At 44.8% G+C, this 15313-nt stretch overlaps 1 protein-coding gene across 5 annotated transcripts in view; it reads left to right on the top strand.

The window, feature by feature from the left end:
• The first annotated feature begins 1259 nt into the window (after positions 1 to 1259).
• Positions 1260 to 15313, top strand: part of PIK3CB (phosphatidylinositol-4,5-bisphosphate 3-kinase catalytic subunit beta) — a 171114-nt gene continuing 157060 nt past the window's right edge. For 3 of the 5 annotated variants that reach the window (XM_014602894.3, XM_019478733.2, XM_059730924.1), the window contains exon 1: positions 1261 to 1640. The gene's annotated coding sequence lies outside the window, so the exon portion shown is untranslated. Of the gene's footprint in view, positions 1641 to 7301; positions 7481 to 15313 lie in introns of all 5 variants that reach the window. The other 2 variants (XM_019478731.2, XR_002087481.2) reach the window with 2 other exon arrangements.

The following is a 15313-nucleotide window of genomic DNA, read 5'->3' as shown; positions in this document are numbered from 1 at the left end:
GAGAGGCTAGGGGACCTGAACCTGTTCAGCCTCCACAAGAGAAGGCTGAGGGGGAATCTAGTGGCCTGTTACAGACTAGTCAGAGGGGAACAGCAGGCATTGGGGGAGTCCCTGTTCCCCTGAGCACTACCAGGAGTGACTAGAAATAATGGTCACAAGCTGGCAGAGGTTAGATTCAGACTAGACATCAGGAGGTGCTACTTCACTGTCAGGGCAGCTAGGACCTGGAACCAACTTCCAAGAGAAGTGGTGCTGGCTCCTACCCTGGGGGTCTTTAAGAGGAGGTGAGACGAACACCTTGCTGGGGTTGTTTGACCCCAGTACTTGTTCCTGTCATGGCAGGGGGTCGGAATTGATGATCTGCTCAGGTCCCTTCTGACTCTACCAACTATGAAACTAAGTGCTCAGTGAGGAGTCAGAGAGTTTATTATAATTTTAATTTTTTTATATGAAAGAAGGAGGGCAAGAAGGAACTGGAAATGGCTTGGTAGTGTGTAATATGATTCCAGGGTAATACAATATTGTGGCTGAAAACTTTACTTTTAAGTTTCCTTAGCTTATTTTGGTTGTGGTTCTAATGGCAGCTGTAACTTACCTTCCTTGCATATTTGAAGCAGTTGCTATTATATATATTATTGAACTTCCCCAAGAGGTCACTGTCAGTTGGCAATAAGCATATGTGTGCACATAACATTGGGCTGAGGGTAATATTTCAGAAATGTTGAAAGTTAACAAAAAACTGACATGAAAAGGTCTCCTCGAATGTAACTGTAGCACCATTACATGGTTGCTTTGTCAGCAGAAGCTTTGGCGTGAATGAAAGTCTTGTATTCACTCTGCAGAGGAGAATTACCTGGTATATTTTAATAAGATTTTAATGTGAGGGCCATAGGAATTACTGTATTTGTTTAAAGAAATGCACACACCAACTTCAGATGCTTCCTCAGCCTGACGAAGGGTATTTATACCCGAAAGCTTGCAAAGAAGAATTTTTCCAACTATTTGGTCTAACAAAAGAGATCAAATTTACCCAATGAACCTTATCTGCCTTTGTTTAAAAAAGGAATTTAAGTTTTTAAAAAGCTGTATTTTAGCTGTCGCATGCTCAGGTCTGTGCATGTGCCTGTGTTTGTACACAACAGAGCTACAAATATTATTTCAACACCCCTAGTTTCGTATTAATGCTAGCAGGAAGTCCATGTGTACAGTCACTCTACCTTTGCAACACCCTCCCCCTGCCTCTCCAGAGGAGGAGCTTCTCTTGCACGCAGCTAGTCACTGCCAGATCCCTTTTTTGGTGGTTTCTGAAGGCTGACAGAAATAATCCGTATCAACCAGGGCTCAAATTGTAATTAATTTCATTTGTCCACTTGGCAGGAATCTGAAAGGGAAGGAGCCCCCTTCCTCCCTCCTTCCTCGCTCGGCCTGTGCTTGGATTGACACAAGGTGGGAGAGTGAAGTCATCAAGCCTGGGAGAGCAGTGGGTGTGCTGGGAGCAGGGCTGAGAAGGAAGGAGTGAAACGCCAGCTGTGCTGATAAGTGGAGTTCCGTGTATGTTTGTGCAAACCTGGCCAGAGTACAACTGAGGAGAAGCCACGTCCCACTTTCCTAGAGGCTCTGATCCACGGACCTGAGCAAGGGTAGGAACAATGGTTTTTTCTTATTATTTTTCCCTTAAAAGTAAAATAGCCTGTCAGAAAAAAATACATATCTCTCTCCCAAGTGTTACATCAGTGAACCAGGAAACTGTCTCCTCACCTCTTGTTGCTTTGTTTTCTGAAGTTCCAGCATTACCTGATTTTTAGCTGTGGATTGTGTGGTTAAACTGAGAGAGAAAAGCACTACTTTGTTAGGAAATATATGGGCGGGGAGAAGCTAGGCTTGCAATCAAGTGGAAATGAGTTTATTGTGCTAGGGGAGCCTGTGTCTGCAATAACAAAGTTTCAGATGAAAGCAGATGAAAGGAGATGAACTTTGCTATTGGCACTCAAAAGAAAATGTCTGGTAAAGTGCTGTTTTGCTAAACATTAATCTTACTCTATTTGAATTATTTGTTGATGCTGGAGATAATTTAGGCTATTTACCCTATCTGGGTAGGCCATTAAGTACTTAATAGCTGATGGGTTTGAGTCCTTTAAGTAAAAGATTCCCTGAGTTCTCTTATTGTCTGGGCTCCATTAGCAATCAGTTAGGGGAAGCAGCTCCTGGCACATTTCCAGAGATGTGACTCTACCCCAGAAGCTTCCCTGGTGCGTTTGGAGATGTTACAGTACAGGTCCAGGAAGCTATGAGAGCTCCTACTAAGAAGGAGTGAAACTCCCCAAGAGGGTGCCACTCAATGGACCAATGTCTAAGTCGGGGAGAAGGAGGGGAAAGCATCAGGGAGGAAAGCTATCAAGTTGTTGCTTTCAGTCGAGGAGCTCCTGCTGCTGCCTGGGTGTGGCCAAGTGAGCCTGACAACTTGTTTGAAGTTACTACCACTTTTTTTGTCAGTTTGCCCCCATAACCAGTGTGGTCTAGGCCAGGTGGGGGGTTATGAGAAGAGAATCTCCTGTTCATTCCCTTCATCAACAACATTCCTTTAATCAACATCTCCGTTTCCCCTAGCTGTATCTCTTTTTTAAAATCTTCTATGTGCATTGTCCTAAAGTAACCTTTGCTTTCTTTGAAAGCATGTTACTTGTTTATCTTCTGTCACTTAACCAGTCTTTGCTCTAGATACAATTAATCTCTGTGTTTCTTTCCTATTTAAACTTTTCACTCCTGATTATAGCAGCCATGCAGTCAGTCAGTTTACCCAGCAGGCTAGACTCCTAGGCTAGAGATGGGCATTACACATAAACTGGTTTAAACCTGTAACAGAACAGACATTTAGTTCACATAAACCAGTTTCAAAATGGCTGAAACCGGTTTGAGATCAACCTGGTTGGATGTAGTATCAGGCTTAACTGATTTGGCTCAAACTAGTTTATGCAATGCCTGTCCCAGACCCCTTGCTAGTTTAAGTTAAATCAGACTCCCCCAGCACCCTGGCATGCTCTTTTGGGTGGGTGGGGCTCTCTGAACCACAGCAGAGCTGGCCCCTCTACTCCGCTCTTTAGCGGGAGCAGGGACTGGCCCTAGTGGAGGGACCAGCCAGCATGGCCCTGTTAAGGCAGTGGGCAGGGAGGGTGTTAATTCTTCCCTCCTTCCCCCACTGCACCCAGGGTCAGCCTGTCTGCTGGGGAGCAGAGGGGAGGGGGCTGCAGCAGTGGCCCCTGGAGCTGGTAGACCCAGGCTCTAGGGAAGAGACGGAGGGAGGAATTAACCCTTCTCCCTGCACCCTTCACCTTAACAGGGCCATGCTGGGTTGGTTGTCCCACAGGGTGGGAAGGAGGACTCTGTGAGGTGCTGGATGGGGACTCTTCCTCCTCCTCCCCTTACCCCCACTCGCTGCCCTGGGCTGGGAGTGGGGGGCTCCATGCGATGCTGCCCAGCCTCAGAGTCGGGGTGGGGGGCAGGGGGAGGCTCTGTTCCATGCTGGGAGGAACTCTTTCCCCTTCTCCTCCCCCCAGAGTGGAAGTGGGATCCTGGAGCTCAGCTGGGCAGGGTATGGGTGTGTGGGGTGAAGGTGCAGGGTGTAGGGACCCCCACACACTACCCCCATGGTGTGCAGCCCCCACTACCTGACAGCAGCAGGTGGGGAGGTCAAAGCGCTCATGCCTGATGCAGGTACGGCTCTGGCCAGCACTGCGCAGAGGAGGGAGCAGAGCCTTCCTTATCCCTGAGGCTTTGCTCCCCACCCCTGTAGCTCCAGCACTCGCAGCAGGGGAAGGCCTGACCCGGAGCCTGCTGTCTCCCCCCACTCCTAGCTGCAGTCTCCGCACTCTGCTGGGAGGGGAGGGAACCCTTCCCCCTGCTTTCAGGCGAAGTCCAGTGTGAACCTTCCCCTCTGTGAGTGCAGAGCTGCAGGCATGCAGTGCAGATCCTGGGGGATGGAAGCAACCAGGCAGTGTGGGGCTGTGCTCATCACCCCTGGTGTGGTGATGGCTGCCTCTATCCCCTCCCCACCCCATAGCAATGGGAGAGAAACAGGGGGAAGAGTCCCCCTCTGGGGCAAGGTAGCCTCATAGAGCCCTCCTCCCCACCCCATGGTGACAGCAGGGGAGGAGGAGAGAGAAGAGCCCCTCAGCACCAAAAAGGGCCCCTCTCCTGGGCCCACAGCAGTATGGGAGAGGGAGGAGGGGGAAGAGTTCCCCTCTAGGGAAAGGCAGCCCTGTGTGCCCAGATTGCTCCCGGCTGTCAGGGAGCCACTGGGGCGGGCCTGCTGGGACCTGGCCATGCCCTCCTCTGCTCAACTTCCCTGTGGAAGGGAGGGCTGCTGTAGTGCCCCCAGACTTCTGGCTTGAGACACTGCAGGCATGTGCCAAATTCTATCCACTTGCAAACCAGTTCACTCTCTGCAGGCTAGACTAACCTGAGAAGATTGAATCAATTCAGGCTCAGGCTTTTTGAATGTCCCTAGCCCTAATGGGCTAGAAGAGTGGTGCTCAACCTTCAGCCTGCAGACCAAATGCAGCCTGTGGAGCCATCTGACCTGGCCTGTGGGGATCCACACTGGTCCAGAAATTTGGTGGCAGGGGAGCAGTTGCCATTAATATGGCTACCCTCCCCTGCTGCCAAATTCCCTAAGCCCTGTGCGCATCCTCTTCCCCCATGGGGCCTGGGTGTGGGGTCTGCCTCCCCCTCCTCCCCCCGTGGGGCCAGGTTAAAGCCAAGTCGCACTCGCTTCCTTCAAGTTCCTTGAAGGGCCATGTTGGTGCCAGTCTGCCCCCACACTTTTCTGCATGGCTGGATTGTGCCCGCCATGACCACTTCAGGTGCCAGATTGGGACCACCAGCTGGATCCAGCCTGTAGACAGAATTGGCACTGCCCATCCAGCCTGCAGTGCAAAAAGGTTGGGCACCACTGGGCTAGATGTTTTTATTTTTTGGACTGCTTTTATTGAGGTATAGCATACTAAAAGCTACTTCAATTAGTTTAGCTTTCACAGATATATGTGTATGTATCTGAATTAATTTCTTGCCCACATTATACCCTACCTCATTAAACTCATGTAACTTTAAATGGTACAACTTGGTTATGCATTGCCAAGTTTTGTGCATGGTAATATCACAGTACTTTAAATACATATGCAAAAAAGCAATGTGCTAGTTCTTATTATTGTCAGGAAAGTTTGCTGTGTTCCTCATTAAGTTTGGTGCCATCTAGACAGTAATATTAGGTGAACATCACAAGTGAGATTCAAACCAGCAGGTACAAAGGCCAATAAGCCAAAGACATGTCATGGGAAAAGGAAGTAGAAATGGGGCAGATCAGCTCCTTGCAATTCCTATGTACCTTCAACCTAAGTGGATTTTTTTTGACAACTTATTGACTGTCCCTATTGCTATACTTCCTTTCTGTCCTCGTGAAGAGAAGCTCTGCTTTTAGCTGGAGTAGTCTCTAGGGCCCCTGCAAGGGAAGAAAGTTGTCAGGAGTAGAGCTGTTTGGAAAATGTGCATTGTTCTTCAGAAAAGTTTGAAAACAAAACTTTTTTTTTTCAGAATTTCCGTGGAGACTTCTGACTTTCTAGTGAAGAAAATCTATAATGAGCCCCAAATTTTGATTCCTTTATGGACTTGGCTCCTTAGCAGGACTTCATCTCCCATGATGTCTTACAGCCTCCCCTCTTGGAGAATTGATATGTTGCATCATGGGTAGGGACCTACCAAAATCACAGCAGAAGTGGGCTGCACAGCAGCTCCTTTAAACTTGCAGGTTCTCCTGTGCACCCCACTCCCCTCCCACCATTGCTAATTGCCTGAGGGGCCCTGGTGGCCCTCCTGCTTGTTGCTGACTGGCCATGAGGCAAAAATGGAGCCATATTTAAAACCACAGTTTTAGCTCCCTACTAATCAGGAGCAAGTGGTGGGGCCCCTCTACCAACTGGTGGGAGGAGTGCGTGGGGGGAACCTGCAAGATTCAAGGAGCTGCCCTGCAGCCCACTTCCACCATGATTTTGGCAGCTCCCTTATCATGGGAGATCTAGTTTGATTAGGGGAACCTGACTAATGAGAAGAACTAGGGTATGGGGCAACCAAACTAAACTGCCCATGGGGTACTGCAGTGACGTTTCCAAATCAGCATACATTGGGGTTAGGTGGAAATGTTTGCTTTTAGTCTGGAAACAAGAACTGCTCACTTTTGGTGGTGTGACATTTTTTTAATGCAAGAAGTTGACATCTTACAGGGGAAATAGGTGATTTTAATCAACGTTTTTGTTTTGTTGAAACTCCAAATTTCTATAGAAAAAAAGTGTTGATAGAAACTTTTTGACCAGTGTTAGTCAGGGACCAGGAAGAACCTGCCATTCATTAGCATTGGAAGCGAATGCTAACAAGGTTCTTGCCTCTTTCTGAGCCCATAAAAGACTCATTAAGGAAATGCTTCCTGAATTGTCATCCTGCCATGGTTCTTCTTACTTTGGAGTAGGAGGCCTGTGTGGCCTGTAATATTTCACCCCATTGGGTATACATATGTCATACTGGCCTTTTCCATGCATTTTTAGATTTTAGCATTGGCAGCATACTGGTAGCCTAGTTCAAAGGCTAATAAAAAATGAATATTAAGGGGAGGGGGGAGGTTTGCACAGTTATACATATGTCCAAGTACATTTTTGAAAACTAAGATAATATGGGCTGAGATATTATAAATTATGTCAGGTTTCATTCCTGGGTGGATCTTTTACAAAAGAAAGTGTCATCTTGATCTAGAATGCTGTACATATCTTATAGATATATATATTCTCTTTTATTTAGTATTACTTTAAGAAAAAGGAAGTTCCAGAGTGGATTTTAATGAGTCCTCATTAAGATTGTTCAACACCAGATGTTTAGGGTGTTCATGCCTATTATTATTCAACAATGTTGGAAACAGGTTACTAAATTGAAATGGACCTCAGATCTGATCCTATATGGTAGTTAAAGTGTGCCCATGTTTCAGTCAGTCACATCTCTCTCAACAGGGTGGAACATTATATTGTAACAATATAAATAGCCTTCTAACCTCCCCCATTTCCATCTTTTCCTCTACCTTATTCTCCACTTCCTCCTCCTCCCTCTTGCACTTTTGCGTCCATGCAGATGTTTGAGCACTGGTTAAGACATGCTGCCTATTGCCCATTGTTTCCTTTATATATCAAGAGAAGGAAAGAATTCATTGAGAAATGTAGCTAGTTTTTCATTAGTATTTTCAAAGCAGCTAAATTATGTTTTCACAGCTGCTAAGTTCCTGCAGCTCCTATTGACTCACTGCATTTTGGAATTGTATGTGCTCAAGACTGCTGAAAATCAGGATCATGATATGGCTGAAGAATCAACATCAAGTAGGCTGGTCAGAAACGCATGTAACTTTCACTGTGTCATCTTCAGCAACATGATAGTGGTTCCCAAACTACAGGTATGGACCACAAAATGAACACCATTCATCAAGTCAACACTTTAAAAAATGTTTTCCTTAGCAGAGGCTCTACCAAAATAAGGCAGTTCTGAACATTTTCTTTACATATATATAAAATATATATTTTAAATATTACTTTGAATATTTTACTGTAATTAGTAAAAACAACACAGGCATTGCAATAGCTGTGGGAAAGTTATTTATAAGCCATTAATCATTTTCAGTAGCTTGGCATAAATTGTGTAGCGATTCCTATAACCAGTCTTGCAGGGTAAAATGCATTGCTTCCATACCATTGCTTCCATGTTTTCAACATACTTAGTTTTTATTTTTCATGGTGGGGTGGGGGAGTGGGAGAGAAGAGGAAAACAATTTCACTTGCTCTGTTGTCTTATTTAATATGTAGAGAGGCAGCCAGAATCACAGAGGCAGGTGTCAGAATGAAGTTAGTCTTTGAAGATCTGGCCTGCATCTTTATGCACAAATCATTCCCCTGATCTCTATACATCCTCCTCTACTTAGGTGACTCTTGACTCTGACATAACCCCCACTCCCCCTGTGCCTCCTTTACACGTCCCCTATGGGGAAAAGTATGCCCATTTCTTGCCTAAAACCAGAATCCAACCAAGGAAGAGGTCATGCCCAAGTGTGAGCCTTTTGCATGGGGCTATAAAAACTACCTCCTAGTTTATCATCTCAATAGACGAGTAGCTCCCAACCTCAGGTCACGACCCAAATGAAGGTCACAGGGGCAATGCCAACATACACAAAGGATGAGCCACACTGCATGCTGGGATGAGCCCCGCCACCGGGCTGCCGCTGCCACTGCCACACTCCACTCCCAGCAGCGGGTCACAGCAAAAAAGGGTTGGGAACCACTGCAGTAGACAAACATTTTGTGAAATGGGTACATCAGAAAATTACTGGGGGAGGGAAATAAACATAGTGGCAATACATTAATTAATAACTTCAGTTAAAAATTTAAGAGGCCTCTAAAACTATACAAGTATAAACCACTAACTTACACCTGGTGAAAAAAATAATGTATTTGTGGCATGATCCTTAGGCATCCAGTTGAAACGTACTTTCCATCGTGATGCTATCATTGCTTGTTTTCAGTGACTTGAGAATTTTCTGTAAGCAAATAACTGGTGTTGGAATCTTCTTCACTTGGTGTTACTTTGGGGCTGAATTTTATTTTTAGTTCCAGCAAACTCTTCAGCCTGCTTTTCATACAGATAGATTTGTTTAGTTTGAAGTACCCTGGGATGGAAAACATTATTTATCCTAAACCAAATTGAAACATAGCTTCAGATCCTAAAATGCAGAGCATCAGTAGTATGCCCTTGAAAAAGCAATGACATGGTTCCACTCTCTCTGCCTTCTCCAGTCCTTTTAACCCAGGGAAATATGAGGATATGGAAGTAAACATCTATGTTCACTAATTTTCATATACTCACACAATTAGAGTAGTGCACAGACTTATATATCCATCCCTTGTGTGAAGTGAATCTAAAGGAAACTTAGTATGCAAATAAATTTATGAACCTCTAGTACCCCTTCATTTATATACCCTCTCTGTGACCTGTGGTCTCAACAAATAATATAGTGTATAAACTTTCCTTAGAATAACAATTATGCTGAACAAAGAGATTACAGAAAGCAGTTGGGTGACATCAGACAATGACTGAACTTTCTTCTTGAGTATAGATAATGTCTGAAATCATTCAGGCAACCTCCAAACTTTGACTGTTTCCTAGAGCAGGGATTCTCAATCCCCAGGCTGTGGCCCAGTACCAGGCTGCAGCTCATTGGCTGCCAGTCCACAGCATGGCCAGCTGCCTTACCGGAAGTGGCCACAGACCGGCAAACCATGGCCTCCCCAGAGCCGGTCAGAGAGGCTGCAGTTCCTTCTGCAGGGCCTGTGGCAGTGCAGAGTTTCCCCCTCCCCCCTGCCCCGACTCGGGGATAGGGGTATCCTTACCCGTCTTTCCCTGGAAATTCTGGCTGTGGTCGACTGTGACTGCTGGGCTGCAGTTTGCTAGGCTGTGGCCACTTCCAGGCCAGATTTTGCCGGGCCACAGCATAAAAACTTTGGGAACCCCTGGCCTAGATGATATGTAGAATGAATTTCCTTCAACCTGCAACTGAAATGATGTAGGCTTCCTGCTGAGAGCTTTGGGCTCTGAGCCTATTTTGATATCATGTTGAACTTTCTTAGAACTGCCTGAAATGGTTTTGACAGTGCTTCCTTTCTTCTAAAATCTCTTGTTTTTTCTGAAGATTTTCAGCCACATTTTACTGGGTTATTTTTGTCCAGCCTTCACCTAGCGAAGTGAGAAAACTGAAATCCCACTTTTGCATGCAGTATAGCTGTAGGGATTACCTGTCTTGTAGGGATTTCCTGTCCTGGGAGAGAAATTATGATGAATAACTTTGAGTTCCTGTAGAAAAAGAGAGTCTGTTTTTAACAGCTGAGTACAGACAATCAAAAAGCCCAAGGCTGAATCAGTTCAATCTTTGCAGGTTAGTCTAAATTGCATAGATTGAACTGATATTGAACAGACATTTTGATCCTGGAAATGCAGTCACATGCCTGCAGTGACCCAGGCCAGAAGCCAGGGGTGGAGGAGCCCTGGAGCATGCCTCTTTGCTTAGCTGGAGCAGACAGCTTGGATCTGGAGGGGATCTGGGACAAAAGTTGAATGAACTGATTTAAGCTAAATCAGTTAAATCTGATACTACATCTGTCCAGGTTTATCTTAAACCAGTTCAGTCATTTTGAAAGCAGTTTATGTGCACTTCTGTTGTGTTACAGATTTGAACTGGTTTCTGATCGCTTATGCACCTGGTTTATGTGTAATTTCTGTCCCTAGCCAACAGAAGGGGGATTGCAAGTTTGCAGGGTTGTTGGTTTGTTTATAACTCATTGATGCAATTAACAGTCACCAGGATCCCTGGGTCAAATTATGTTCTCTTATATTTATATGAATCTGAAGTATGCAATTCCCTCAAATTCCCATTTCTGCAGCATGTTGGATATTGTCCATATGGTCAGATTTGTTTTCTGTCATTTGTCTTAATCATTTTCTCTTTTTTTTTAAACTCATGGAAGATATCAGGAGTTACAGTAATTTTGCTAAATCTCACAAAACAAGCATCCTTGGAAGATTTAAAAACTAAATCCTGAAAGTGGGTAATAGCTTTTCTAGAGCAGAGGCTCCTTTTTAGGTAGTGCAGAATATCTATGAATAGAATAACTTTATACTCTCATTTTTTTCTGTTCACCAAATAAAATTTTTAAAACTGTTGCCTCACCCAGTTAGCTTGTACTGGTCTCCAAAAATCAAAAAGCAAGAAAGTGGTCTCTTCTCTAGAGAATTTAACCTATGATCATCTCTCCTAGTTGGCCAGACTGATAATAAATTGACTCTAGTACATTAGCAATAGAATATGCAAGCAAAATGGTTGGATTTTGTACTCATTCTAGTATGAGACTCGTGTTGTTTTGCCAGCATTTATTTATGTATGGAACAAACTATTCCAGAATGCAGGTAAAGCATTTGCCCTTGTACGTTCTATAGAACATCTGTTTAACACAATGTACATAGGACTGCTCTCACATTACCTGAGACAACTGAAAAGACTGAAAGACTATTGTTCCTTTTGAGAGGCAGATAAGAATACAATCTACGGTTGCCCTCTGCATCTAAAATAGAAAGTAGCATACAGATCAGGTACTTGTACATCTCAGTAGATTGACTTGTTGGGTTTGTTTTCTTTCTCTTGGAAAGTAAACTAGACTGACCAGTTCTGTTTAAATGGTTTTGTGTGAACCTGAGCTATCTGGCATTGCTTAGCTTTGTTTTTTATATATGCCAAATATCCCAAAACCTTGAAAAAGCAGCTGTAACACAAAAACCCAAATCCGTAGCTGGTGTTATTTGGTAAAGTTACTATTGTGTTTTGCCAAGTTATTCCAATGGAGGATCTGGGCCAAATATTCCTGCTGCTCTTTAAAATGTATATGACATGTATATTTCAAGTCAACACCTCTTTCCAAAGCATAGCATAAAGGTTAAGCAGATACTAATTGATCATTATAATATTATTTAATAGAATATGTACTTGTTTATATTTTTGATGTGGGGGAGAGAGGGAGGAAAAGAGCATCCTAATCGCACCATGTACTTTTGCTGTTAGAATTGTGCAACAGTTCCACTTTGCACAACCTTCACACAACCGAGAAAAACAACTGAGTCAAGCTTTCATCCCAAATGTGAACAGAACCTGAGGTTTAGCTAATTGCACTTACACAATCATGAGATTTTGCTTTGGTATACTTCTCCGCTTGCTTTCATCAGATGCTGGGAACACAAGAAATCTTAGACAGCCATCTCTTAGGCCCTGAGTGTTTTTGGCTAAGTAGCGCTATTTCTGAGTGCTTCCTGGAACCAAAAATCTTAATATTCATCTTAAAGGACATCTTAATGGTTCATCTATTGTTAGTTTGTACCTGTATAATTTGATTTTTTTTTACACTAAACACTATGTAAATACCATACAGAGCAAGTGGGAGCACATGGGATCTTAATGAAATTAGGTTGTGGCTATTCAATCCAGTTCATAATTTAAGCATAAACTGTAATAGGTAGTCATGTGCTCAGACATGTGTCATAGGAATTGTCTTTAAGGCTAATAATTTTTTCCATGAATAATATTCTTTGTTCCTGTGTCTCATCTGCCATGCCCAGTCTTCAACAGCAATGCTGATTTAGCAGCAACTGTAAGGAGGTATTTGAAGTACTCTGCTGATTCTACTCTAGCAACCAGAACCAGCAAAACCATTAGTGATTAATAGAAATCTTTGGGAATTGGCAACTCTATCTGCATGTGCTAACTTATTAGAGTTGCCAGCCCAGCAGTATGACCACCATCATGGAATAGCTACAGTAAGCCCATCAACCTTCTAGTTACTCTCCTAGTTTTGGAAAAATTCTATAATTAAGAAAAAAAAAAAATCCTACCTGACCAAGGAAAAACTGCTCTGCATAACAGATCTTGTTTCACAGTACCACGTACTAGTGGAAATTTGGCCACTAACCAGAAACCAATATGGTTTTAAAGTATATACTTAGTTTGCCTAATACATTTTAGGAGATCCTTTCCTTTAGGTTAAGGAACTTCAGCTTGAGTATAATAAATTCTCTTTTCTTGATATAACAAAAATCATTCGGTACCAGTGTTAAAAATAACACTGACAAAAATTGGAAAAAATAACTTGAGAAATGGCAGATCTCTGCCAAATACCTTTCAAAAGGTCAGATTCAGCTGGCCAGCTTGGATAGATGCAGTGGAAATAAATCAACCTAAGTTAGCACTTCAATAAAAGTTCCATTTTAATAGCATTACAGTATATATCAGATAGGAAAATGTGAAGGGAAAAAGTGGATATGAAATCTTGGAAAAGCCTAGTCAACCTAGATGAAAAGGACAGATTGGATGAATTGGAACAGAGCAAGATTCACGGACCTGACACAAAAAGAACATATTTTGATTTGGAAAGACCACTGAATGCAGTAAGGAATCTTCACTAATATAAGGTACCTCATGTGCTTGCAAACTTGAGGTTTAAATATTGGGAATTTGAAGGAATTACTATTTTTGTATGCATTAAAAAAAGAAATGATTTGGGACTTTTAGCATCAAGAATCATAAAACCATAAAACACTGAATTAAGCATTGTATCTGGAATGTAATAAGCATTAATGTAGTACGGAATAAGATAATTACTATAAAGGCATTCCTGGTTTTAGCAGGCTCAGCCTTAGTGTAGTTATGTAATGTTACATACAAAAAAATTCTTTGCTCTGTTTGTTGCGTTAGTTGTGTTCTGCCAATGACTCAGTAATATTTATAAGGTTAGGCAGGGGGCTGTCTTTGTCAATACAGAATGTAGGTAGAAGAGAGAATTAAAAGTTCACATTTAGGGTAAAAGATGGGAGGAACCCTTGAAGAGCATTATGACAGCAGCTTCTGCTGCATCCGACAGTCTGCAAGACGTAATGTCTACAGGTGTATCTCAGAATGGAGTGAACTTCACACTCCAAGTATAAACACTTGAAAGTCAGGGCCAAGAATTAACTTCCTGGAGGTGGGATTTAGTCATACTTTCTCCAGAATAATTTATTTCCAACAGGTTTTATTTCAAGCTAGTTGTTTGGAATGTGGCAGGAGTATTTCCTTTAGAACTCTAACGTAAAAGCCTATTTCAGGTGCTCTAATCAGCACCAGGAAAACAACATTACAATTATGAAAGTGTCCCTGAGGTTGAAGTGCAGGGAAGGGATCGGCACATAGAGCCATTCTTAACATCTACATTAAGAAGCACAAAGCACCTTGTCGCAGGGCACCTTGGTGCCCTGCTCCTAGAAAGGGGAAACTGCCAGGGAAAGAGCCCTGGCAGGGAATAAGGAGCACAGCTGTGGGTTGCCCAGGGCAACCAGGAGGTCAGCTGACCAGAAGGGGAAGGGCCTGGCCCTCTTAAAGCCCAGGGGCTGAGGCCAGGCTAGCAGTTCCCTGCCAGCAGCCTGACAGAGAGGAGCTCCTGGAGCTAAGATGCAAGAACCGCAGGTTCTCCTCAAGCAGAGTAAAGGATGGCAGTTCTAAAAGGTCCGAGCAACGTTGTTATAGCCAGGCCGCTTATGGTTGAGTTGTAGCCTAGGGGCTTGTGTTTTGCGTTGTTGTTGTTATGTATTACACCAGTGGTTTGGGTGAGGCTATTAGGGGTTGGAGGAGGCCTCATAGGGACCCACAGTGGTTTGGGGGCCCCAGCACCAGTGAGGGCGCAGCATACTCATAGGGACCCACAGTGGTGTGGGGCCCCAGCGCCAGTAAGGGCGCGGCGTACGGGGTGCATAGACCCCAGCCCCAGAGAGGGGGCACTACTGAGAAGCCTCAGTGTGGGCCTGGCGAGCCCCAGAGAGGGGGCACTACTGAGAAGCCCCAGTGTGGGCCTGGCGAGCCCCTGAGGAAGGGCATAGCATTGCGGTAAACCTTGGAGACAGGCGTAGCATTGCGGTGAGCCCCGGAGAAAGGGGGTAGCGGTGCGGTGGGCCCGAGAGACAGGCGGCTTGACCGAGAAGTCCCAGAGTGGGCACAGAAGGCCCCAGAGAGGGGGCGGCGGTACAGAGAAGGCCCCAGAGAGGGGGCGGCAGTACAGAGAAGGCTCAGGGTGGGCCCCGAGAGCCCCAGAGAGGGGGCGGCAGTACAGAGAAGGCCCAGAGTGGGCACAGAGAGCCCTAGGAAAGGGGCAGCATTATAGAGAAGGCTCAGTGTCGGCACAGAGAGCCCCAGGAAAGGAACGGCATTAGAGAGAGAGCCCCAAGATAGGGGCGGTAATCTTGAGAAAGCCCAGAGTGGGCACGGAGAGTCCCGGAGAGAGGGCGGCAGTACAGAGAAGGCCCGGAGAGAGGGGCGTGAGAGTAGACTGAGAGACCGAACAACGTCTAGTCCAACTGCGAGGCTTGGGGCGTGGTATAAGGGGTGGTTGGAGCCACGCATAGCCCATAAGGCTAGGGTGCCTGGGAAGCACCCATCATACAGTGAGACCCACGGAGAGTCCGGGAAACCACGGGGACGGAGGACCCAACGAACCGTGTCCAAGAGGGCGTAAGGCAGCCTCCCAAACTTACATAAACATCAAAGATGTGGCAGGCGAGAATCGGAGGGTGCCCTTGGATCGGCTTGGCATGGGGGAAGGGGCCTTAAGGAGATCACAGCCCTCCTGGAGGACCCCTGCCCGTGACACACCTTTTGTCAGGTTCTATTGAC

The sequence above is a fragment of the Alligator mississippiensis genome, chromosome 7, assembly GCF_030867095.1.
Source record: "Alligator mississippiensis isolate rAllMis1 chromosome 7, rAllMis1, whole genome shotgun sequence".
In the NCBI taxonomy this organism is placed as follows: domain Eukaryota; kingdom Metazoa; phylum Chordata; order Crocodylia; family Alligatoridae; genus Alligator; species Alligator mississippiensis.
Note: the sequence above shows the minus strand (reverse complement) of the source record. Positions and strands in the feature narration are given on the sequence as shown.